Genomic DNA, 25,071 nt, shown 5'->3' with positions numbered 1-25,071 from the left:
TTTGTCTATTTTTATTTTTTCAAAGAACCAGCATTTGATTTCATTTATCTTTTGCACTGTCTTTTTTATTTCTATTTCATGTATTTATTCTCTAATTTTTATTATTTCCTTCCTTCTTCTGGCCTTTGCATTATTTTGTTCTTTTTCTAGTTCCTTGAGATGAGAGACAAGGCTGTTTGCTTAGGCTCTTTCTACTTTCTCAGTGTGGGGCTGTATTGCCATGTACTTTCCCTCTTGGAACTGCTTTTGCTGTGTCCCACACTTTCTGAAAGTTGTGTACTCATTATCATTTGCCTCAAGGTATTTTTGATCTCTTCTTTGAGTGCCTCATTAACCCAATGGTCATTCAGTGGTGTATTTTTCAGTCTCCATGTATTAAAGTATTTCCTTGTTTTCTTTCTGTAATTGATTTGTAGTTCAGTACCTTTATGGTCAATAAAGATGCTTGCTATCATGTCGCTCTTTATGAGTTTGTCGTTTGTCTTATGATCCAGTAGGTGGTCAATCTTGGAGGATGACCCATGTGTACTTGAGAAAAATGTGTACTCAGCTTTTCTTGGGTGTAGTGCCCTGTAAATGTCTATTACACCCATGTAGTCTAGGTCTTTGTTTAGGGCAACTATGCCCTTATTTATTTTCTGTCTTGCTGATCTGTTCATTGGTGAAAGTGAGTACTGAAGTCTCCAACCATATATGCATTTTCTCCAATGTCTGTTTTCAAATTTGACAGTAGTTGTCTGATGTATTTTGGCACTCCTTTGTTTGGTAAGTATATACCGATGAGTGGTGTGTATTCCTGATACACTGTTCCCTTGATCATTATAGTGTCCATCCCTGTCTTGTTACCTTTTCAAACTGGAAGCCTATTTTGTCTGATGTAAATATAGCTGTTCCTGCCTTCCTTTGGGTACCATTTGCTTGCGGGATTGTTTTCCATACCTTTACTTTCAGTCTGTTTATCCTTGCTACTCAGGTGTGTTTTCTGGAGACAGTAGAAGGTTGAATTCTGCTTCCTAGCCCAGCTGTATATGCTTTGTGTTTTTATTGTAGTTCAGACCATTAATGTTTAAAGTGATTACTGACATGGAAATGCCCATCACTGCCATTTTGTTCCTAGATTTCTGATTCGATTTAATTTTTTACTCAGTTCTTTGTTCCTCTCACTGGTTTAGATACTAAGGCTTCTTTTAATATTGGGGGGGGAGGGGTAGAGGGTTAGTGGATGCAAACTCCGTGAGATTTTCTTTGTCTGAGAAGATCCTTACCTTTCAGTGATACAAGAAAGAGCCTTGCAAAATAGAGTACTCTTGGCTGGCATTTTTTTTTTCTTGTAGTATTTTGAATATGTCATTCTATTCTCTTATTGCCCTTAGTATTTCTTTACAGAGAGCCTATGTCTTTTTTTTTTTTTCATCTTGGACTCTTAGGAGTTTTACTATTATGTGTCTTGCTTTACTATGTTTTTAAGATTTATTTATTTATGCATACAAGAACTGGGGTGTAGGCCAGAGGTGCAAGGGGTGAGAGGATTTACCAGAGAAAGTGGGGAGCAGAACAGGCATATCTACTGAAATACATTGCTGGGGGAGCAGCAGGCAAGGTAGGAGAGGTCTGCTGTGCCATCTGGGTCACTTCCCTGGGCGGCCAGGGATCGAACTCATGCTGCAGTGGCTGGTGATAGCTTGATAGTGCTGTCTTTAACTCCTGCGTTACCAGGGAGGCCCCTTGCTTTACTATTATGTGTCTACGTAGTTTTCTTTTCATCCTGGTAGCTAGGAGTTTTTGTTGCTTCTTGCATTTTTATTTATTTATTTATTTATACAAGCACTGGGTACAGTCAGAAGCGCGGGAGGGTGAGAGAATTCACCAGAGCCAGAGCAGGGAACAGAACAGGCAGACTGATGAAATACACTGCTGAGGGGTGCAGCGGGCGGCAGGAGAGTTCTGCGCGCCATTTGGGACCCTCACCTGGCAGCCAGGGATCGAACCGGCGCTGCAGAGGCTGCAGGCAGCTTCGCAACCCAGCGCTCAACCACTGCGCCACCGGGGAGGCCCTGCTTCTTGCATTTTTATGTTCATTTCCTTCTTCAAATTTGGGAAGTTCAGGCCTCCCCGGTGGTGCAGCGGTTGAGCGCTGGGTTGGGTTGCGAAGCTGCCTGCGGCCTCTGCGGCACTGGTTCGATTCCCGGCTGCTCCCCGGCCACCGGAGGAGGGTCCCACATGGCGCGCAGACCGCCCGCTGCTCCCCTCAGCAGTGTACCTCGGTCCTTCTGCCTGCTCTGCTCCCCGCTCTGGCTCTGGTGAGTTCTCTCACCCTCCCGCGCTTCTGACTGTACCCAGTGCATGTATAAACAAACAAACAAACAAACAAATAAATAAATAAAACATGCCTCTAAAAAAAAAACACACAAATTTGGGAAGTTCTTCTCCACTATTTCCCTAGATTCTCAGTTCTCCTCTCTCTCTCTTCTCCTTCAGGGGTTCCTATGATTCTTATATTTCCTTTCCTCATGGTGTCAGATAATTCTCTAAGTCTTTCTTCATTATTTTTCCTTTGTTTTTTTTATTTTTCTATCTTTCTTCTTACCTCTTTTTTATCTTCAAGATCACTGATTTATTCTCCATTGCTTTATTCTACTTCCATGGCTTTCTCCTGAATTTTTTTTTCCTCCTTCAATTCCACCATTTTCTTGTTTAAAGTTTCAATATTGATCTTTGTTTGATGATTTTCTTTCTCAGGGTATTCATTTACTTTTCTGAGTTTTGAGTTGTTACCATTCTTTAACTTTTGTAATCATGTCCATCTTGAACTCTGTCTGACAAGAAGCTTTTCCAAGGCTTCTGGGTTTTTCTCTCTCGCTGTGTGGTATATTGTTCCCCTCAGAGCTTGCTTGGCCATTTGTATTTTCCTTTGTCACCACTGTTTGCTTTGGATTTGCTCTGCAGTTGGGGCTTTTGTTGTTTATGAGTCCTTCTTGCCCGCTGTTCTGGGTATTTACTTGATAGTGGTACAGCTACTGAGGTCTTATAGTATCGGGGGTGTCACTAGAGCCTCCGCCAAGTACTCCTTGGTCTTGTTCTGGGTGGAGTGGGGAGTGCTGGGTCTAAAGGCCAAGTTGCTGGGATCTTGCCTCACCTAGGAGCAGTGGCTCAGGGCCTGTTTCTGGTGGCCAAGAGGGCAAGAAGATCCCTGGTACAATGGGAGGCCCAATGTGGCCCAGACTGGGGCTTGTTGTCTGCTGCAGAGGCAGTGGTAGCTAAGTGTTGAATAGGATTCACCCCCAAGTGTGACTAGGGGACCCATGGTGAAAAGCTAGGCCCTGCAAGGCCGAGACTGGGGCTTATGTCTGCTCTCAAGCAACTGGTGGCTGGGCCTGGATTAAGGGGCACTAACCAGGGGTTGCTAAGGATCCCTGATATATAGCAAGGCCCTGCAAGGCCCAGGCTGGAACAGAGAATTTATCATAATGGCAAAAATACAGGAAACAACCTAAATATCTAACAGAACATGAACTGGTTAAACAAATTAGGTTATAAACATATAACGGAATATGATACAACTACAAAGCACTATTAAGGATTTACTTTATGGACCTAAATATTTTGCTAGGGGAAAAAAAGGCAGTCAAAAAATACTTACAGTATGATATTGTTTGGTGAAAATGAGAGTGGGGTACATAATACCACATATTCATTTTTGTAATATGCCTTATTGCACAAAGAGATTCTAGAAGAATAAAAGAGATTCTAGAAGAATAAGCACATTTTAGGGCCTCCCCGGTGGTGCAGCAGTTGAGCACTGGGCTGCGAAGCTGCCTGCAGCCACTGCAGCACGGGTTCGATCCCTGGCCAGTGGGCCAGGGTTCCACATGGCGTGACAGACCTCTCCTGCTGTGCTCACTGCTCCCTTCAGCAGTGTATTTCACCAGTCTGCCTGTTCTGCTCCCCACTCTGGCTCTGGTGAATTCTCTCACCCTCCCACGCTTCTGACTGTACCTAGTGCTTGTATAAATAAATAAATCTTAAAAAAAAATAAAAATAAACCTAAAATACAGTTTAAAAAAAAAGAACAAGCACATTTTTAGAGAGAAGATAAAAGTAATACGGGGGGGGGGGTTTATTGCTTGCCTTTTATGTATTTTAGATTTACAAACCTATGGATGTAACACCTATTCAGACCACGTGTTGTGTTCTAAATATCTGTGTCCTGCCAAAATCCATAGGATGAACTCCCAATCCCCAAAGATGATGGTGGTAGTAAGTGGGGCTTTAGGGAGATGGGGAGTGATTAGGTCATGAAAACAGAACCCCGCAAACAGGATTCAAGCCCTTATAAAAGAGGCTCCCGAGAGCTCCCTCGTCCCTCCAGCCACATGAAGAAACAGTGAAAAGCCAGCCATCTCTGAACCAGAAAGCCCTCACCACACATGCTATGATCCTGGGCTTCTCAAGCCCTCAGAACTGTGAGAAACAAATGTTTATTGTTATAAACCACATAGGCTATGATTTTGTTGTTATGACAACTCAAAAGGACTAACATGCAATTACACATTTTTCATGAGTACGAAAACAATGAAGAATGCTCTCTCTCCTGCCTATGGCCATTTATACCCAAGGCCGTGGAGGCTAGGTGGAACCACAGCAGCCACTTTCTGACCAGGAAGGCACCAAGGGGAGTGGAAAAGTGGAAAGAACTTCTGTTCTCAGTGAAATTGTTGAGCTGCTGAATTAACCAAAGCTGGACCTCAGAGCTTCTCTTTAGCTGAGATAAACCCCTTTAATGTTTAAGCCATTTGAGTTGGGTTACTAACACACAACAGCATGCCAGCAAGTACCCAATGTCCTGGTAAAGCCATCCTGTGGGAACACATAACATGTCTCTGCTAATGTTACCATTTCAGAGAAGGAATACAGGTGTACAGGGCAAACACAGAGAAGTAATCATGCACACGGATCTCTGCTTCCCCAACAAAAGAAAAGCTCCCCCAAAATAGCAGTGAAAAGTCTTAACAGTGACAGAAACTCACAAGGGCAAGGAAAAGAGAAGATGACTGAAGACAAGTAACTCTACAATAGTTCGGAGGCTAGAAAGCAGGTTAGCAAGAGCTAACTGGCATAGCAGATTAGAGAAAGCTGAAACTTAAGCCTGTGTGTGGATGAGCAAGTCCACCCAGAACCCTGAAAGGCCCAGGAATTGAGGAAACGGGGGACAAGTGGGGTTAAAAACAGATGGACTTGTGGAAAGTCTCCATGAAAAACCAGGAATCCTACCCCACATCCTAGCAATATAACCTCCCTGCTCTCCCTACTCTCAGATGGGAGGCCATCTCTCTGGAGTGTTTGAGTCAAATTTTTTACTAAAGAACAGAAGACTTGGCCAATTAAAAGGGGGAGGGGTTGACTAGGGTTCCTGGACCCAACTGCAACATAAGTGTGTGGAGACTTTCCCCAGAACAGGCGATTCTCCAACACTGGCAAGGTGATGAAAATTCAGGTCAATATAGCTCAATTCTATGTACACAGAGATAGAGTCAGATCCCACAGATTAAGGGTTCAGCCTCCCAAGGATGCTGTACTCAAGTCTAGACCATTACCTGAGCTTCTAAACAACCAGCTACTGATTGGAAGCTCCCATGACCCCCTTCTTAGACCTCAGGTGCCAGTGTCAAGCTCAGGCTGTTATCTGGGCTTGTGACTGGCCAGCTTAAATCAGAGGGTCCTATGAATCCCTGTACAGGTTCAATTAATTTTCTAGAATGGCTCACAGAATACAGGAAACTCAATCACTCACTAGATCATCAATTTATTACAAAGAATGCTGAAGCCAGATGAAAAGAAGCACAGGGTGAGGTCCCAAATGAAGGAGCGTCTGTCCTCATGGAGTTTGGGTCCAAAAGGTAGCACATGGAAGCAATCTGGTTGCCCAACCTGGAAGATCCCTGAAGCCCCTCCCTGTGGGTTTTATGGAGGTTTCATTAGATAGACATAATTGATGAAGTCACTGACCAGTGGCAATTAACTCATCTTCCATCCCTCTCCTCTCCCTAGAGGTCTGGGGGTGAGACTGGAGGTTCCAACCCTCTAATCACATGGTTGGTTCCCCTGGCAACCAGTTCCCAAAAAAAAAAAAAAAAAAGTCACCTCATTATCATGACAAGAGACACCTTTATCACCCTCAACACAGAAATTCCATGGCTTCTGGGAGTTGTGAGCCAGGACTGTGGATGGAAACCAAAATGTATGAGAAATATATTTTGGTCATCTGAAAGCCTAAAATATAAATTTCTTATAAATCATGATATCATAGGGACAATATTAAAAACAAGGAGATTAAGGACATATCTACAAGCTGAGCAGTGAAGACTTCTGCCCCCTTCTTCTCCAAGCTTCTAGAAAGTTCTTAGCCAGATCTATGCCCTTCCTCCAGGCAGATAATGGGAGTATTTCTCTATGGAAAAATTCCACTCCAAGAAAAAAGACCTAACGATCCTGACACGAGGGAGTCCCAAACAGAAACAGCCAAGTCATCCAATCACCCTAATGGAAGTCCACTAGCTGTCAATGTTAGGGGAAAAGGATGTCCTAAAGCTAATTCCATACAGGCTTTGTAGACTCCACCCCCCACTCCAGACCAAAACCAAGACACTGGGAACTCCAAATCCCATCACCACCAAAGGAAAGGTGGCTAGGACCTGAGGGTGGGGTTAAGCAGCCAGGTTTGGTATAAAGCCAGACACGTGGGCTTTGGAGGGGAGCCCCCATTTTGGCTCTCCACCAGCTCACAGTGTCCGGCCAGCTCTAAGAGTGCCTTTGGATTTCCAGGTCGGCGAATCGGGTAGGATGCATTGAAGACTTTATTTCCCTATTTTCTTCCTGAGTTGTACATTTTCCTTAATTCCCTTTCCGTTGTAAATAAACCTTTTATTAACCTTTTGTGTGTGCCTGTAGTGGAGTATTCATAAGTCCCTTTTAAGCGCGCGGGTAAGGACCCACAGCCAGGCAACCTGTTTTATTTTATATCGGGGTTGCCCTATAACATCAAGACTCCCCAAGCACAGAGCGCTTCCCAGGTATACCTGTGTCTTATCCTTTCATACATATGCAAAGCCAAAGAGCAGGTGGATGTTGGTGAAAAGACTCTAGTAGAAAGTCTATCCAAACAGTGGGAAAGTGGGTCTCCCTGGTAGTGCAAGGGGTTAGGACACAACCTAGGAAGCAATCCGCAGTCACTGCAGCATGAGCTCGATCCCCTGCCAGGAAGCAACCCACATGGAGCAGCAGACCTCTCCTGTCTTGCCCACTGCTCCCCTCAGCAGTGTATTTCAGTCAGTCTGCCGGTTCTGTCCCCTGCTCTGTCTCTGGTGAATCCTCTCACCACCACCCCCCACATACCTCTGGCCTGTACCCCAGTTCTTGTATGCATAAATATTAATAAAAAAAAAAAAAAACAGTGGGAAAGTAAAGAATTCCAGAGGAAGTAGAGAGCTTGCAGGAAACAGAACAAATTTAGGAAATGTATGTTACATTTCATAAAATGTGAACAAGACAGCAATAAAAATGAACATTCAGAAAATAAGGAAAAAACTCTTGGAAACTAAAGACGGCTACATTTTTTTTCAATCCACAGAATAACCAAAAAATAAAGTAGACAAAATCTCCATGAAAAATAGAAAAAGGACAAGAAAAACAAGAAAATTCAAGCATTAATCCAAGAGGTCTGTTATTCACACAGAGGAACTGTAAATAAAGAAAATAAAGGAAAAAGATACATGCAATCATCAAAAAAAGAAAACAAGATGCTGGTCCAGAACTGAAGGAAATGTATTCCAAGACTTGACAGATCCTCCAGTAAATGGCATCATGAATTAAACCTTACAACTAATAATAGTTGTTTTTTAATTTTAAGCCATCCCATGGAATCATCATCATGAAACGGAGAATAAAGAAATGGAGAGGAAGCCTAGAAACTTCCAAAATAAATAATCATGTCACATACAAACCTCTGAATCTGAAAGGTATCTGATATGGCATCAACAATGGAAGCCAGAAACAATAGAACAATACCTTCAAAATTCTGAGGGGAAATGATTTCTAGCCTAGAGTCAGCCACACTATTAATCAAATATGAGGTCAAAATAAAGATATTTTCAGAGAAACAAGGTCTCGAAAACTTACCTCCTAGTCATCCTTTCTCAGCAAGTTACTGGAAGAACTATGGCCCCAAAAGAATGAAAGAATCCAAGAATATGGGGTGCAGGGTACAAGGGTTCCCTGGAAAAAAGTGGTGGGTTGTTCTCACAGAAGAATGGCTGCTGATTACAGAGAACAACATTCCAGGCAGGAGCCACGGGCTGGAGTCTTGCAAGGGTTATCTGAAAAACAGTCAAACAAATGACACAATTATCACATGGGTTTGAAACATTCAGAGATTTTCATTTCTGTCACGGAATTTGAGGAATAATTTGTAATTGGCATTGATAAAATAAATGAAAGAGACAACTATTAACCTTAGAGAAAATCCAAAGTTGTACAAGAACCTCTAATCAGATTTCCCCCCACTATTCAGAAGTAGAGCATTCCTATGAAACTTTTCATAAACTGAAAAAGCATAAAGCAAAGAAGCAACTACTATTAATTTACATGGAAAAAAATCTTTAGCATTCCCAGACTCAAAAAATAACCTACCAAATCATACCAAATAACACATAAATCTAAAATAACACACCTAGTAAAAGAGGAACTCATGTGATATGATGTGATGTGATTTATATTATATAATATATAATAAATACAGTCTGTATAAAGGAGACTGGCAGTGCCACCCTGTCTGCAGGGGAGGCAGACTGCCTCTAGAACCTTTGCTGCAAATAAAACATACACTATTTTCACTTTTTGTCTTTTGTCCTAAAAATGAAATTCCTCTTCAAATTTCTTTCAGTTAACAAACAGGCACAGATGTGGGTGTTTTGTAAAAGAAAAGCAGCTTAACAGGAACTTTTGAAAAACAGGGGATACTTGTAATCATTCCATAGCTGTAATAATGTAAACATTGAATGAGGATTTAATTCAAAATGCAGATTTAACATTCTCTAGAGAGAGGAAGTTGGGAGACAGGTGCCACACAAGTAATAGAAATTGGAAGTCCTTCCCTTCCACAAAAGGAAGGCCCTAAAATGAGAAGGGGAAAAAAACCTAGACATAGCAGTTAAGTCAAGTAGTACAGAAATCTGGAGAAAATACAAGAAATGTAAGAAAAACTGGTTTACACATTGGAAGTGGTTGCTTCCTGGGAGCTGGAAACAGGGGGCAGGTTACAATCATCTTTCATTAGAAGCTGTTAGTTCTGACCGCTAAACCAACGAACACAGAGCCCGGATCAAAAGATTTATATATAGATATAGATATGTAGATATATAGATACATATAAAGCAAAAACAAGTGTCTGCCGGTCTCCCAGCATATGGGCAGGTCTGTGTCCTCTCTGGGCACTGGAGCCAGCGCCTGGTCTCAGGAATTTACAGTCCAGCTGAGACACAGAAAGGCAGGTTGCTTCGACGTTGCCATGTCATGCGCAGTACAGGGACTAGCGCTGGGCGTGCCTCTTTCCTCAAGTGTGCACTTACTTCTCTAGGCTGGAGATCCAGGCACTGGTGGCCAGAACAAAGCTCTGTGCCACGCAAATGTTAATAGCTACTGCTGCCAGATTACTCTCCAAGAAGGCAGGCCCATGTCCACTCCATCGGCTGTGAGCAACCACTCTCCCCTGTCCTTGCTGATGCTCAGTAGCCATCTATGTAATGTTTGCCAGCCTGCCAGGTGAAAAGGCTGTATCTCCTTTGTTTAAATTTGCATCTTCATGATTACTAGTTGTCTCAGTTCATTTGGGCTGCAATAGCAGAATGTCACAGCCTGGGTGACCTATAACAACAGAAATTTATTCCTCACAGTTCTGAAGTCCAAGATCAAGGTGCCAGCAGCTTCAGTGTCTGGTGAGGGCTCTCTTCCCGGTTCACACACAGTCTGCCGTGTCCTGCCATGGCAGGCGGAGGGAGCCTCCGGGAGCTCTTTCATCAGGGCAGGAATCCCATGCAGGAGGGCTCCACCCTCATGACCTAGTCACCTCCCGAAGGCACCCAGTAAGTTTCAACCCAATGAATGGGGGAAAGGGGGGGACACAAGCCTTTAGTCTATGGCACTAGCATATACTCAATAATAAATAGACAAGAGAATACACTGCACATTTTTAAAGGATAATGTGTTGGCATGTGTTGACATGAAAATATCTCCAAGATGTATTGTTCAGTGAAGGAAGCAATTTGCAAACTATAAATACCAAATGATACTATTTATGTTCCAAAACATACACACACAAGCTCTGCATGAGTGTAAATTCGTGAGAAAGGTCTGAAAGAAGACAAACAATAAGTAAGACAGTGGGGTAGGGCTACTCTCGGGGGTCTGCCACTTTCTCCATGAGCTCTGGACTGGTTCCATGTCCAGCTGTGAAGCCTCCCGAAAAGCCTCTGTCTTCTCTTCTATAAAACAGAGCTAACCCTTGCTTTGTAGGGTTGCATGAGGATTAAATGGATTATGTACACTTATATACAATACTAAGTGCTACCTATTATCAACTATAATGTTTGATTTCCTAGCAAGAATGGTTTTATGGGGCCTCCCTGGTAGCACAAGGGTTAAGACACAACGTATGAAGCAATCCACAGCCTCTGCAGCACAAGTTCAATCCCCGGCCAGGGAGCAAGCCACATGGCACAGCAGACCTCTCCTGACTCGCCTGCTGCTTCCCTCAGTGGTGTATTTCACTCAATATACCTGTTTTGTTCTCCACTCTGTCTCTGGTGAATCCTCTCACCCCACACACCTCTGGCCTGTACCCCAGCTCTTGTATGCATAAATAAATAAATCTTTAAAAAAAGAAAAGAATGGTTTTATGTATTAATTCTGTGATTTTTTAAAGGGAAAGAAAAAACAAAGATGCAAACAAAGGCAGAACAAAATAAAATCAAGAGTCTGGACACAGATCCAGCCCCAAAAAAGAGCTAACCCTGCCTGGCCACCACCACGAGATGCCAGGGAAAGGAGGAAAAATTCCCTTCTAGTTTCTTTGGCCTACTAATTAAATGATAGTGATAGAGGACAAGAATAGAAAGACTGGAAAGGAGGTGCCCAAGACCAGAACCTGATTCACAAGGAGGTGGGGTAGAGGGAAATAACATGACCATTAACCCAGCGGTAGAGGTCGGGACCCTTAGGCACCTATGCCTTATCACAAGGCATGAGGCCCAAGCAGGATCAGACTGCAATGGGGAGTGGAGCACAGACCTGAGGGTAAAGATATAGAATTGGGCCCATCCTGGAATCGCTACTCCCCATCCTGTATCTCCGATCCCTTTTGGATTCTGCATGGTTATCCAAAATCAACGACGAACTGAAGGCTCACAAGGAATGACCCCTCCCAAACAGAAAAGGACTGTTTCAGTGCAGTCCCTGCACAGGCTCGGGGCAGCCCTCCCACTGCCCACCTGTGACAATGCAGGTGCCTCTTTTTACCAACCCTCTCTCCTCTGCAGGGCAGCAGCTTTCTGGCTGCCCGTGACCTGCACCATGCCGGGACTTATCTTCACTGACCTCCCTCAGCTGTGGCCACTCTCCTCAAGGCCGCCCGCCTGCAAACATGCAGGCCTCTCTCAGCAAACCTGTCCCTTTCCCTAATAAACCTGTTCTTTAAATATAACCACTGTCTCTGTCTCATGGAGACACTCTCCGGGGAAACTCGCCGCGTGCCCCTGAAACGGGAGCTCTGGTGACACCTTTCCCAGAGTGAACCCAAGGACCCCGCACTAGCTCCAAAAACCACATCAATAGAAAACAGGGAGCCTGGACCCAAGGGGGTATTTTTTTTTTAATTTTGTATGTATAGGAGACACATAAAAATAGGAAACTCAAAGGCAGTCAGTGAATGAGGCTCCCCGGCCATCTGAGCTTAAGCAGGGCTTGGGGCTTCAAAGTGGAGGACAAATAGCCCCATTTTGCATGTTAAAAAATTTATGTCATCATACCATAACTCAACATTATATTTTGAACCACAATGAAATATAAATATCATTTATTCATTTCAATTTCATTAAATTACTACAATTTATCTAAAAAAAAAAAAACTAAGTGGAGGAGGAGGACAATTCACAGGAAGATGAGATGAGCGTGCGGGTGTAAACAGGTGTTTGCCCAGCTGCACAGGTTAAGTCTCTTCTGAAATCCAGAGTTAGCACTGGAAACAGTCCTCTCCTTATTAGGCGCCACTTATTCCTTTTGTTATGGAGCAGCCCCGATATATAAAACGGGTTGCCTGGCTGTGGGTCCTCACTCACATGCTTAAAAGGGACTTACTAATACTCCACCACAGGCACACACAAAAGGTTAATAAAAGGTTTATTCACAAGGGAAGGGGAAATGAGGAAATGTACAACTCAGGGAGAAAACAGGGAAATAAAGTCTTAAATGCATCCTACCCGATCCGCCGACCTGGAAGCCCAATGGCCCTCTGAGAGCAGGCCGAGAGCCGCGAGCTGGCGGAGAGTCTAAAGGGCCCCCCCAAGGCCCACGTGTCTGGTTTGATACCCAACCTGGCTGCTTCACTCCACCCTCAGGTCCCAGCCACCTTCCCTTTGGTGGTGACAGGATTTGTCTTTCCCAAGGTCCCAGAGGGCTTTGGTCTGGAGTGGGGGTGGAGTCCATAAAGCCTGCATGGGATTAGCTCAGGACATCCTCTCCCCCTAACACTTTAGGCAGTTAAAGGAGAGGTTTAAAAAAAAAAAAAAAGCTCATTCTGAGTTTTCTAGGTCTAAATTGCCTTCAGTTCAAAATAACCCTCACGCCGAAGGGGCACATATTGGAGTGGCGCATCCTGCCCCTCACCAGAGGCCCAAGGTGAAACCTGCAGTGGGGTCCAGAGACGGCTCCAGAACTTGCCAACTGGGTAACCTGGCCCATTCTCCCTCCCTTCCCGGAGACTTCGTCTCCTCACCTGACTGTGTGAGGTAAGGACATCAGAAGAGCCATGCTTTCTGTCATCCCTGCTCTCACCAGGCTCCACGCCACCAGCGGTCCAAGAGCCCTGTCACCCGAGCACACTGCCACCCGGGCCATCCCTGCGCTGCCTCTGGGGCCGCTGCCCCTCCGACTGCCAGTGGAGGCACTGAGGTCTCACACCTCCAGCCCAGACTCCATCCACTCTCCTACCAGGGTCAGGCTAGCCTATCCCAAATAGGGGAGGATACAGCAGGTTCTATACTCAGAACAAGGCTCTTATGTGAAACCCAGCCTGGCCTGGGCCCTCAAAGTGAATTCCCTGCCCACATGTCCTCTGGGCTGCAGCCAGGTTCAGGTCAAGCTGGCAGTCACCATCCCCCACCCACCTGGCTGAGAACAAGGCTCCCGTCCAGGCTGCAGTGAGAGGTGCATTCCAAGCCCACAGGTGCCCACTCGCAGACTCCCCCTTTTTAAAAGGCTCCACACAAAGGCGCTTTTATCTGGTTCAAAACACGCTTTAAAAGCTTTAAAAGTCTTTGCAGTGGTTTCCCCTGTTCTGGTCTCTTTCAGATGATAATAGTTTTAATTATAACAATCATTATAGCATAATACCTTCAATTTAGGCAATCAGCTCCATTCAGAATATTCAAATAGGGGGAAGGGTGACTGTGAGGCTTTCTCTGCACTTGGCTTTCAGAAAAGAAGCTCCTTGGGCCCAGCAGTAGCTGACTGTGTCCTGGGGGGCAGGAGTTAGCTGGGGAGGGCTATGGGGAAAGTCCCAGAGGGGAAGTGCCTGGACCTCCCCGGAGCACTGGCCCACAGGGCACTCACGAGGATTCCAGCACAGGAATCCCCAGGCCTCCCCAGAGAAACCTGCAGATGTTGGTGACCTGCCATGGCTCTCTGTTTTCTAGAGAGTTGGACTCCAACTCTCCAGCCCTCCATCCAACTGCAGGCTCATCTCACACAAAAGTCCCCACCATACCACATGCATCTGCCCGCACCAGGCACTCTCCCCACACAAGACACAGCCACTGCTACCACAGACCAGCTCTGGTCATGCCAGTTTTGCCCAGAGCTATCCCCATTTTAACTCTAAAAACTCTATATCCTGGGATCCCCAGTCCCAGGCAAACCATGGTCACCCAACATGCTAGGCACTGGATAGAGCCAGGATCCAAACTGCTCCCTGACCTGACCAAGCCCTCAAGCTAGAAGGGAGAGAGCTTACAAAATACTGACCATAGAGTCAGAGTAGTGCCCCAGGGCTGCCACCACAAATGACCACAAACTACATGACCTGAAACAACAGAAATCTATTTTTGCACAGTTCAGGAGGCCAGACGTGCCCAAACAAGGTATGGGCAGGGTGGGATCCTTCTGGAGGGTCTCATGGAGCCTCTTATGGAGTGGTTGCTGGCAATCCTGGGCATCCCTTGGCTTTTAGAGACATTCCAAGCTCTGCCTCTACCTTCATATCATCATCTTCCCCAGGAAAAGGGGAAGTTCCAAGTTCCCTGCCCCACCCAAAGGAGGGTGGAGCTGAGCTAAGAGAAAACACTGGAGAAGAGACTGAGGAAGGAAGGAAACAGGATGGACAGCCAGAAGACGACCTGGAAGAGGCACATGGAGCAGAGAGACACGTGAAGAAACTGCGCTTGCCTTTTGGCCGTGGAGTGAGTGACACAGATGTGGGTGAGAGACCCGTGGGGAGGATAACAATGGCAGCTTTTATCCTGATTTTGATTTTGCTCTTTTCTCCCAGACTTGTCTAGTTGTTTCTGATCCTTTTCTGTGGGTCCCCACTGAAAGGTGTTTTTGGCTTGTGGCAGGCTTTCTGGGCCAATCCCATTTGGGTGGACTTTTTTACCCACGAGGGGATAGGTAACTGTGGGTGCTTGATTCAGAAACTATATTCTTTGTCTTTTCTATATCAAAGTTGTATTAAAGTTCCTTACTACTTGTATTAAAGTTCCTTTCCATTAAAGTCATATGTTTTGTGTTGATGCGGCAGATGGCAGAACCTATTTGGAGCAGGCAGGTTTGGGGGTTTTGGGATACTTCTCTCCCTGCCCTGTAACATTCTCTTCATAGAAGACACTGGTGTTTGGGCCCACCCTAAATCCGGGGTGGTTTCATCTGCAGATCCCTCACTAATTATTTGCAAAGACCTATTTCTAAAAAGTCACATTCTGAGGTTCCGGTGGACATGGATGATGGGTGGGGAAAATGGACCTGTTGAAGCCACCACAAGAATGAACTCAATATATGCCTACTGGGGTTCATAAAAATCATGGGAGCCTCAAAGCTGGAGGGGTAGACAGATTGCTTCATCCACTCCACAAATATTCACTGAATACCTACAATAGGGCCTCTTCTATCAGCAAGGAAAACATCAAGGATCCAAACAGGAATCCCTTCAAAATCTGAAAATGAACCCTGTCCAAGTCAAAAGATGCCCACTAAGCACCCAGTCTGACTTAGATGCTCTACCCACATACCTAACACCAGCTCCAAACTGACCCATCCTACTGTGGAAGAGACGCCTCATCCCCACACTGAGAAATTTATGGGAAGAAACATTGGCTCTTCCTTCTTACCTGCCTGTCACATTCCTACTTAAAACCCTGGCAGGCTTCCTGGGGCTTTAGGGTAAGGATTCACATCTGCCCTGCCATTGCCACTGTAGCCCGTGCTGCAGAGGCCCCATGGAACTGAACTCCACCCCCTGACCTGCTCTGCTCTCCCAGCCTCAGCCGTGGATGCGGATGGCTTCCCACAGGCTCCAGCTCTGCTCTCCCAGCAATGCCCACCCAGCCAGCTCACTTGTCAGGTCCAAGTTGAGCCTGGCTTCCTGTGAGACATCCTCCCTGCCTCCTGTGTAACCCAAAGATCCTCCTTTTCTAAGAAGCTAGGGAGCACAGTGGTTGACAGCAAGGAATTTGTAGTCGGACTTTCCGGCTCAAATCTCAGGTCGGCTGCTTACTATTCAGTGACCACGGACAAGTCACCACCGCTCTGTGCCTTCCTTCATCTCCTCATCTGTAAAATGGAGCTTCTAAACAGAGCTACTAGGACAAAGGACATAATCCACTTAAAGAGTTTTGAATCGTGCGGTGCACGCAGCAAGCAGTCAGTGCAGGCCTTAGCGTTATCCCATCATTTTCTCAGCCACCGCTCCTCTGCTGCCCCTCCAAAGCCTTCTCACCGCTGTTAATGGCACATCCACTGGTGGGTATCTGCTCACAGCCGAGATGTCTGCTCATGAGCGAGAGTGACCCTGATGCCTGCTGTGGTGCCTGGCACGCACAGGCACTCAATAATTAATATGTGTTGATTAAAAAATAATAATCACAGGCCCTGTCTGTCTTCAGTGGGAAGGGACTGTGGAGAAGGAGGCAGTGACCAGCAGAGACACCCCGGGACCAGGACAACAGGGCAGTCCCACCCACCCGCCCGGGGCAGCTACAAAGAGCCTACTCCAGCTGGCACGTGCCCAAGGTCAGGGTGCTTCTGACCCCTGTGTGGCCTTGGACAGGCTTCTTCAGCTTTCTGAGCCTCTGTTTCTTTACTGTAAAATGGCAGAGAAAAGAAAACCTCCAGTGGAACCAGTTAAGACAATATCCCCAAAGAGAAGAGAAAGCAGACCCCGGCTCCCTGGCCCTGGCTCACGGCGCAGCTCCTGACTGCGCCCAGCATCTGCATTGCCATCTGTACAGTACGCAAATCTACACAATTAATATTCCCCATAATCTTACCGCAGCAATTTTTCTTCACGGTTGTGTCGGATTTCAGGGAACGCAGCATGTTCTAGAGGCACATTCACATTTCATTCTCTCTAAAAGCTTAACTACCGTAACTAATGCTAGATTAATAAGCAGCCCCCTCGAACGACCACTTAAACACCGCCACTGACGCGGCCCCGCTGGCGGTGGCCAAAGGCGCTTTCCGGCAGTGGCCACAGCAGAGAAGGGGTCAGTCCAGTTAGGCGGGCCTGACTGCTTCAGCTCCCGAGAGACTCCATATACCATCCTGTGTGACTGATGAAGTCTCAGCCAAAGCTGTCACCTTCCCGCCCCCGCGAGGCTGGAAGAAGGTCCAGCTGAAGTCCATGTGGGCCACCTGGGGTGGTCCCAACCCCCACAGTCAACAGGGCCCTGCTGGGCCTGGGCTCCAAGCAGGACTCCTAACTAGGAGGCCATGGGTGCCAAAGGACAGGACTGGGTCATACTCACTGCTGGAAGTTGCATGCTCAGCCTTGAAGGAAAACAAAGCAAGCAGCCAAGTCTAGAGGCTCTGGCCCTCCCAAGGGAGGCCCATGAGACCACATACACTGGGCTCTCTCACAGCCTTAATCAGGCTTGCAGGCGGCAGAAAATGCATTCTGTAAATCCCAGATAGTGCTCTTTTATTATTGAAGTGTTGGCACCACAGGTCAGAAACCAATGTCACAGGGAACCATCAGTGCAGTTGGAGGGTAGGTTCTAGCAATCACCTCTCAACATTCACCCCACCTGCTTCCTCAGACCCCCAACATTTCAGTTCATGCAACTGATTGGGGTTTGGCTGTTGCGATGTCTTCAATGTCCATGGGAGGCCCTTCTCCCACAAGGGGCTGCTCAGCTCTGAGAACCTGCCCTGAGCGGCAGGGCTACCCCTGACTTTGTCCTCTACTTGCCTCCACCCATTCAATGCAGCCCTGGTGGAGCCCCCTGCTCATTCTGCACAAATGCTCTAGGCTTGCCCATGGTCTTCAGCACAGTTGCCCCTGAGAAGTCCAGCCCTTGGAGTCAGGACCGGGAGCCAGGGGTACCCTGCTTGAGAAAGGCCCATCTTCTGATCTCCAGGAAAGGGGCCCAGCATGCCCACAGGCCTGCCTCTAGCTACTGTCCACCTCTGTCCATGTGGATGCCTGAAAGCTAAGCCACTGCCATCACCATCCTCCTCCCCAGGAGGGCCTGGGCTCTCCCTGAGCTCTGGAGGGCAGCCCTGTAGCCCATCTGGGCACAGAATGCCAACTGTCCAGCAGAGGCTGGAAGCCACATCTCAGGGGGCATGTAACACCTCCCTGACAAGGGAGGGGTCAGCTAGGCTGACCAGAGCTGGCTCCAGCCCCATGTGGTGGCACCTCCAGAGCTGCATCAGAAATGGTCCTGTGCCCTCTATGAAGCTGACCCACCTAGCATCACTAAAATCCTGCTGCCAAGCATCCCACGAAAAGCCTCCACTTCCCAGGAAGGGGGCTGGCCCTGCACACCTGTGGGCATGAGAATTCACCCTCACACGAGGTAACTAACCAGCAGAGCCTGCTGCTGAAGGTAACATGGACAGCGAGGCCACATCCAATCCTCCCCCCAACACAGTGACCCCAGAAGAGCTCCTTACAAGGGCAGGAGCCAGCCCTGCCCACTAGATTCCCCCTGAAGTTCCTCAGGCAGAAACAGGGAGGTTAATAAAACCCAGGACGAGGGGCTCCCGAGGGATAGCTCTTGGCTGCCTGTGAAGTTTACAAAAGCGGCACTTCTGATGCCTCAAAGGCTGCCTGCCACGGCTCCCTGTGAATTATTACACTGCAGGTTTTCAGGACATTCTGTCTGCAATGCCTGGGGAATTAGAGTAATTGTATTTTATCTGTTTGCCAAGAGTTTTCAGTAAACTCCTTTAATGTACTTTAAAACTCACAGCCCCAAATAGCAATGCGTGGCTCCTAGCTTATGCACCAGGCACTGAATAAACACAGGGTGATATATGGGGTTGGAGAGGACACTATTCATATATTTACACCCTTTACCAAAACACACATTCATCTTAATGGCATTACTTACCACACGGCCCAACAAAAGGAGCCAGGAAGGTCACCGTCATAGCCCCGCCTCTGTGTGGATCCCTCTGCCAACAGTAGGCCGCAAGGCAGTCGCTACCTCGAGGGTCCCAAGTAGGCAGATAGGGTCTTCCCACCCCATTCCTAGGAGCCAGAAACCTGGGGCGGGAAAACCATCAGCCTGCCAACAACAGGGCCCAGCAGCTGGTGACAATGAATGCCACCCACACACAGATTCCAGAAACAGTCCCCCCCAAAACTGCTTCAACACCTCCTGTGGCCAGGACGAGGGGGCCGAGAAACAGAGGAAGAAAGAGAAGAGGCAGAGAAAGGAGGACAGGGCAGGCAGGTGGAACTGATGGAGGAGGGAGGACTAGCGGAGGGGGGAGGGAGGAGGAGAAGGTGCTGGACCAGAGGTCTGACAAGGGTTCCCTCTCGTACCCCCTCAGCATCCCCATCTGGAACAGAGGAAGCTGGACCAGGTGATCCCTGAAGCAGCCTTCTCACCACCCTCACTGGGGCCGTGCTCCTCCATCTCTCACCGAGATGCCCGGGAGCCCTGCTTCCTTCCATCTTCCTTCCTGCATCTGATTATCACAACACAGGAGCCAGAGACGTCCTAATAAAATGTAACTGGGGGGGACATGTCATCCCTCTACTCAGACTTTCCAAGCGCGTCCTGCCACTCAAAGTAAAAGTCAAGGCCTCAACTAAGACCTGCAAGGCCCTCACTGACCGGGCCCCAGCTCACCCCTCTCTGCCCCACTCACTCCCCCAGCTCTCCAGCCATCTGGGCCTCCTCACTGTTAGCATCTGAGGCACCTCTGCCTGGGGTGCTCTTCCCCGGGACGTCCAAGGCCTCCAAAAACCTCAAGTCTTTCTTCTAGCCCCTTCCCAGTGAGGCTCCGGCTGGCCACCCCGCCCTGATCATCTCCCCCTCCCTGCTGTTCCTTCCCACCTTAGCACTTCTGATCATCTCCAATAACAAACATTTGACTTATTTACCTCATTGGTAGCTTCTTCCTATCTATGCCCCAAGAAGAACATCAGCTGCATGAAGGCAGAAAACGTCTGTTTCGGGGCCTCCCTGGTGGTGCAAGGGGTTGAGATGCAACCTATGAAGCTATCCGCAGCCTCTGCAGCACAAGTTCAATCCCTGGCCAGGGAGCTACCCACATGGCGCAGCAGACCTCTCCTGACTCACCCACTGCTCCCCTCAGCAGTGTATCTCAGTCATTCTGCCTGTTGTTTCCCACTCTGCCTCTGGTGAATCCTATCACCCCCCACGCCTCTGGCCTGTACCCCGGTTCTTGTATGCAAAAATAAAAATCTTTAAAAAAAAAAAAAGAAAGAAAACATCTATTTCGTTCACTGCTGGACTCCAGTACCTGGAAATTACCTGGCCCGCAGCAGGCGCTCGGTAAGTATGTTTGGAACACTGAATAAGTCTTTATCTAATCCATCCAGTTGCCTCATTGGATTTTTAAAAAATTTTTTTTACTACACAACAAAATTCTATGCCTAAACCTTAAACAGAAACCTCACATTAATTGAACAGGGTCTGATTCTTATGAAGGCCCACTTGAATCCTGCCAGCCAGCCTGCCCTCCTGCTCCCTTCCCTGTCAGAGGCTGTCTCCGTGCCAAAGGCCAGTCCTCTCCAGACAGTACCCACATGTGTTGGCACGTTGCTAGAGAGCTTTGTTCCACCCTTCACACTGCACAAAGGAATCCTGGAGCTTGGATCCCTGGTGCAAGACACAGGGCTGGCTCTTCTTCTGGGGCTGAGGAAATCCTACCGAAACACTAGAGACCAGAGGCAACCAGAATGAGTTTACCAGGCCGGCGTTGGCATGCTGGCTGCCTCAACTTGTCCAACTGCTTTGGGAAAAAATTCCAGACACGAGAGAATGTGGACATCAGATATAGGAGATGGTGCACAAAGGACATGGCAGTCTTGGACAACAACTCAAGAAACGGTGACTACAGGCAGACGTGGTCATGTGAGACCAAGACACCAGACACAGGGCATCATGGACACTGGACTGGGTGCTGTTATCAAACATGGAGAGAATAGCCACTGGCTCAGGGTTTGTGGGGCAGGTCCGGGCACTTCCCAGGGAGCCCTGGGCCCGTGTTTCTCAGGCCCATCTGGAGGAGAGTCTCAGCTTCCCTCCCCAGGGCCCTGCTCAGGCGCTCAGCTGCCCCCTGGCCCTGGAGCCTGATCTTTCCTACACTTGACTGGGCTTCCTTGCAGGGACTCGCAGGCAAGGCAGCGCTGAGCGCAGTCAGCCTCCCACAGCACAGAGCTTGGTGGAGATCTTGTGTGCTCCCCATACTACCTGGCTCAGATTGACATCCCCAACGGGAATGCTGTGGCAGTGCACATGCCTCAGGACCCTCACTGGCCGGTGTGCTTCATCTTACTGCCTAACTCCATCATGATCTTGAAGAACCAGCAACTCCTACAAAGTCTGATTCCCACTCCCTTCCCAAACACTAAACCAATTCCTCCCACAGATCTGCCCATCCAGAGAGTGATGACATCACCCTCTAGACACTCAGGCCAAAAACCTCAGAGTCATGTCTGACTTCTGTTCTCTTACCCACCCACCCGTCAGCAAGGCCTGTCAGTCTTACCTTCAAAACATACAAATTCTGGTCACTCCCTCCACCATCATCCCACAACGCTGAGCCGAGCCGCCACCCTCTCTTGCTGGACCATCACACTGGTCTCCTGGTGTGTGGGCCTGCGTCCCTGTCCCCCACCCCACCATCTACTCTTCCTGTGATGGGAAACAAAGCCTCCCCACAGGGTGCTCACATGCGAATCCATGGAAGCTGGGACTCTGCACATGGCAAGAGGGGGTGACATGCAAGCAAGGTTAGGGCAGCGGGATAATCGTCAATGACCTGGGTGTGTCCAAGCCAATGTCGTGAGCCTTTAAAATTAGAGAACATTTACAGCTGGGGTCAGAGAAAGAGGTGACAATGGGGAAGGGCACCGAGGAGGCTGAGACACCAAGTGCAGTGTGAGACAAAGTGAATACCCACTGCTGGCTCAGATGTAGGAGGCTCTGTGCAAGGCTGACACCTGACAGCATCTTAGCTGACAGCAAAAAAAGGGAATCGCACTCCTACGCCCACACAACTGCCTCCCCTAGAGCTTCCAGAAGGCACTCAGCCTGGCCACAACCTTAATGTCGCTTGGCGAGACCCTGCAGCACCTACGTCCTACAGAATCAGGAGATAATAAATGTCTGCTTAAGGCACCACATTTGTGGGAACATGTTACAGCAGCAACAGGAAACTATCTAGTTCCCTGGCCAATGGCCTGGTACAACTCACATCACATCATGTCACTTCTCTGTGCAAAGCCTGCCAGTGGTTTTAATGTGACCCCAAGTGAAAGCCCACGTCCTCACAAAGAACCGCACAGCCCAGGTGAAGCAGCCCCTCTGCTCTCTGGCCTCTCCTCCCTCTATCCTCCTCGCTCACCATCCTGTTGGTCCCAAACACAGCCGTGCCCCTACGCGGGCCTGGTGCGAAACGTGTCCCAGCCAGAAGAGGGGGCTGAGATGGGAGCTCTGCCTCCTCAGACAAGAATCTCTGACCAAGCTGGCATCCTGAAGACCTGACATGGGCGTCGCACAGGGATGACTTCTAGTCAGAAGACCTCGGGGTGTGGCTGTTGGGAGATGAGACCTGAGGTGTAGACTGGAACATCTGGAGATGCGGCACTTTGTTTTTAAAAATAAGATGAGACTGTATTTCTGGCACTAATGACTCTCAGATCCTATCGCCCTTAAAAATATCCACCAAGGCGGCTGTTGTCGCTGCATTTTTAGCGCATTCTGACTATTTCCAAGGCTGCAACATTCGGGGGCCATGCTGGGGCGGTGACTGCAGAAGTGTGAGTCTGAGAAGGAGAGCAGCTGTGGAGGTGGAACTGGTCCCCTCTACTGCTGCTGGGGAAGGGTGGGCAGAGAGCTAGGGGCACTCAGTGTAAGACTTGTTGGGCGACCTTCCCTAAGGAGCTCAGGGAGCAGACATCAGCCTTCCCCAAATCCGTGGCTTCCCTCCCTCACCCACATACACAAGTGAGAGGTCTCTTAGGGGTACACTGGGGCAGGGAATCCTGCCTCAAGGAGTTCCACATCTCTGCATTTCCCACCCCCAATAAACAGTTTGATGAGGGAAGCCCAAAAATCCAAAGTCATGACATTTTTGTCCTGTACGAGATTCAGAGATGTCCAGATGGACATGTGAAGTCTTGTAACTCCCCCAGGCAACCCAGATAAATCACAGGAATTCCCTTTCATTCCTATAAGGTTTTAAACTTCCCAGAGTTTTTCCAAAGTTTTAGAGCCATCACATATACTTAGTTGGGCTGGGCTGTCTCTTTAATTCATTCACTGTTTATGGTTCTACTGTGCTATTCTGTTGTAATTTGTGTCTCTCATAATACTCTTTGCTACCAAATTATTTTATGTTATAATGTAACTCTTGCTTAAATTTGCTTTTTTTTTTTTTTTTTTTGGCATGGCCAATAAATATGAGGGCAACATTTTAGTTTTTATTGTTTAGGGGTAAGGCTAGCTAGGGTTTCTGTAGGCAGAACTACATGTCTGTTTTGTTTTGGAATTCAGTCACGAAGTTCCTGCCCAGGTATCACCCACAGGTATCACACGCAGGCACTGACCAGCTTGGCCCTGAGGTCTTGGAGATGAACCTGCATCCCTGAGTCCACATGTGACTAATCTAACTTGCTTCCTCATTATGTGTCCCTTGGGCCCAGATCAGTACCCAGAGATTCAGAGAAAGAAACATGGATGTTTGCCAGCCCTAAAAACACCAGTGAAGAGCCTATATGCACCCCAAAGCTTCCCTTTAGTGTCTGGGGCAGGGGATATCACTGTGTTGGATCATTTTTGGTGATAATCCTTGTTTAACCATGGTCCCATAGGCTAAGCCAGGGTAGGAGGCTAACAGAGGGACCAAGGAAGCTGAACACCCACGCCCCTCCTCTGGCAATGACATCCAGGAGACCAAGTCAGAGACAAACTGGCCTCCTCCTGGCCTCTGGAACACCACTTTGGTCTGTAAGGGTGATGAGGCCTGAGGCTCAGTGCTGATGGAATATGGGGGTCTTACAGGGCAACAGCCCTGAATGGGGTAGTGTCACTAATCGGCACCCCTACTCCCAACCTACTGGCCTTTGACTCACCAGGGTATTGACCTCAAGAGCTAGATGAACTCAATGGGCATCCCATTCCCTCTGAAGTAGGTCTGGATGGGGTAGAGAAGTGACTGAAAGAACACAGGCTCCAAATTGGACCTAAGACTCAGCTTCCCTTTCAGCCATGTCTGCCCTAAGCATGGAGCGAAGGACAGTGAGTGCTCCCTAAAAGCAGATTTCTGGGTGCAAGCCACCATCCTGTCACTTCCAGGTTTTGAGACCTTGGCAATGGTGCTAATAACCACACCCAGCTTGGAAGATGGCTAGTAGTCCTCGATGAGACGCTTGTCCAATGCACATAGTCAGCTGCTAGCTCAGGGCTAGCACAGAGATGCAGGCTGAGCTTGTTGGCCACTGCCTCTAGAGGTGGGCAGGGGTGGCACATGTGCTCAGGGCAAGACTGCTTCTCACACAATGGAGACTGCTGCTTTGCCTGTATTTGCCTATATTACTCTAGTGCATCCTCTAAGCAAATTCCCCTGTGCCCCTCAGCAGTGAGCTGGCCAGGGTAGGCTCCTAAGACTGTGCCAGGGCAGCTGCCCTGTGTCCTTGGACCTCAGGGTCAGAGCACAGGGCCAGGAGGTTCATGATTTATTTCTAAGCTGCTCACCCCTTTCCCTGCTGATTGGTTTCTGGGCTTGGGGTCATCTGCTCATGGTCAGTGAAGACTGGGATAAATAAATTTGGCTAAGTTAGAAATTCAGTCCAGAGAAGGGCAGGTGAGGGCTTGGACCCATGACCTCTATTCATAAAGCATAATCTAGGAAAGGCCTCTTAGATTGCACAGGCTCTAGGGTAGAAGCTGCAGGGGTGATGGATGCACTCACGCTGATGGCTGGCCAGGAGCTGGAAATCAAAGTGAGGAATGAATGTGCAGTGCTGGAAGAGGCCCTTTTCTCCTGCTGCCTGCTGCCAGGACCACCTCAGGCGAGGCCCAGCAGTCAAGAGACAGACTTCTATCAGGC

General features: G+C 48.0%; 1 protein-coding gene across 2 annotated transcripts in view; it reads right to left on the bottom strand.

Annotated features, from left to right (window-relative positions):
• The window catches only part of FSTL4 (follistatin like 4), a 672,816-nt gene that overhangs the window by 635,981 nt on the left and 11,764 nt on the right, over positions 1 to 25,071 (bottom strand). For both annotated transcript variants that reach the window (XM_054694402.1, XM_054694403.1), the window contains exon 2: positions 8,176 to 8,372. The gene's annotated coding sequence lies outside the window, so the exon portion shown is untranslated. The remainder of the gene's footprint in view (positions 1 to 8,175; positions 8,373 to 25,071) is intronic.

This window comes from Talpa occidentalis, unplaced genomic scaffold (assembly GCF_014898055.3).
Source record: "Talpa occidentalis isolate TD23 unplaced genomic scaffold, MPIMG_talOcc4v2.1 talOcc4.13, whole genome shotgun sequence".
Taxonomy (NCBI): Eukaryota; Metazoa; Chordata; class Mammalia; order Eulipotyphla; family Talpidae; genus Talpa; species Talpa occidentalis.
Note: the sequence above shows the minus strand (reverse complement) of the source record. Positions and strands in the feature narration are given on the sequence as shown.